The 1301-nt window shown below is 38.5% G+C and overlaps 1 non-coding gene across 1 annotated transcript; it reads left to right on the top strand.

Annotated features, from left to right (window-relative positions):
- Positions 1 to 202: 202 nt before the first annotated feature.
- Positions 203 to 305, top strand: LOC149828669 (small nucleolar RNA R71). Its single transcript, XR_016434493.1, has one exon. It is a non-coding gene; the product is annotated as a small nucleolar RNA R71 (small nucleolar RNA).
- The last annotated feature ends 996 nt before the right edge of the window (positions 306 to 1301 follow it).

Below are 1301 nucleotides of genomic sequence, written 5' to 3'. Positions count from 1 at the left end.
TTTCTTCTGAATGCTGGGTGTGGCTCTATCAGAATGAGAGCTCGAAGCATGGTGGAGTGAATTCTCGGCCAATGTATCAAATAGCCTCCATGCTTCGTCCTCGCTCTTCAGCATGAATGTCCCACCGCATGAAGAGTCGATCATCTGACGATTCTTGTCAGAAAATCCATCATAGAAACTCTGCACCAGTTGCCATTTCGGCACCTGATGATGGGGGCATTTCCTGAGGAGATCCTTCATTCTCTCCCAGGTCTCATGAAAGCGCTCACCATCTAGCTCTGAAAAGCTAGTGATGGCTTTACGATATTGGTTCGTGCGACCAATGGGAAAGTATTTCCGAAGAAACTCCTGTTGCAACTGATCCCAGGACTCTATTTCTACAGAATCTAAGGACTTTAGCCAATACTTGGCTTTGTCCTTCAATGAAAAAGGGAATAGAGTCAACCTCAACGCATCATCATCGAAATTCTGTATCTTAACAGTAGAACAGATTTCGAGGAATTCATCTAAGTGTCGGTAGGGATCCTCATGACTAAGGCCATAAAAGGATGGAAGCATTTGAATAATGCTGGCCTTAATCTCATAATGTGGAGCTCCTACATCGGGTCTCCGAATGCAGGATGCCTGAACATAGTCTGTGGGAATGAAGTATTCCCGCAGAGGGCGTGAAAGAACTGGGGGTGGAGGTGGAGGATCCATGTCAGCCATTGTTGCCGAACTTCGATGAGAATGTAAAATTCTCTCTGGGTTGTCAACAAATGGGTGTAATGGGGTTCCTAGACCTCGTCGACCCTGCATACACTGGTACTAAGACCAGATGTAAGCAAACGACCTAAAAAAAAAATTAAACTAGCACAGATACTAAAATGTAAATAAGCAAATAACAGTAACTAAAAACAAACAAATATGCTATATAGCTATGTCAGAATTCTATACTAAATAATTAAATAACAAAGTAAACTATTCTAAAATGCTAAAACAAATAAATACAGGAAATCACAAACTATGTTTTTCTAAAACCCACCTGTCTAATCGCTCCTTGCAGAATGATAATTAAGTGAATCCTAAAAAGAACAATATGTGAATCCTATATTTACTAACTATATTAATCCTATATTCACTTACTAATCCTACTAACTAAAAAGAAAACAACTAATTAACTAACTAAAACAAAATAATAATAAATTAAACTCTAAGAAATAAAGTAATTAATTCGCCGTTCCCCGGCAACGGCGCCAAAATTTGGTTGATATTTTGGAATACTCTTTTTTAAAACACTTATTTTCAATAAAACTTTGGAA

Source organism: Nuphar pumila, chromosome 9 (assembly GCF_984573655.1).
Source record: "Nuphar pumila chromosome 9, dmNupPumi1.hap1.1, whole genome shotgun sequence".
Taxonomy (NCBI): Eukaryota; Viridiplantae; Streptophyta; class Magnoliopsida; order Nymphaeales; family Nymphaeaceae; genus Nuphar; species Nuphar pumila.
This window is presented reverse-complemented; position numbering and strand designations above follow the sequence as displayed.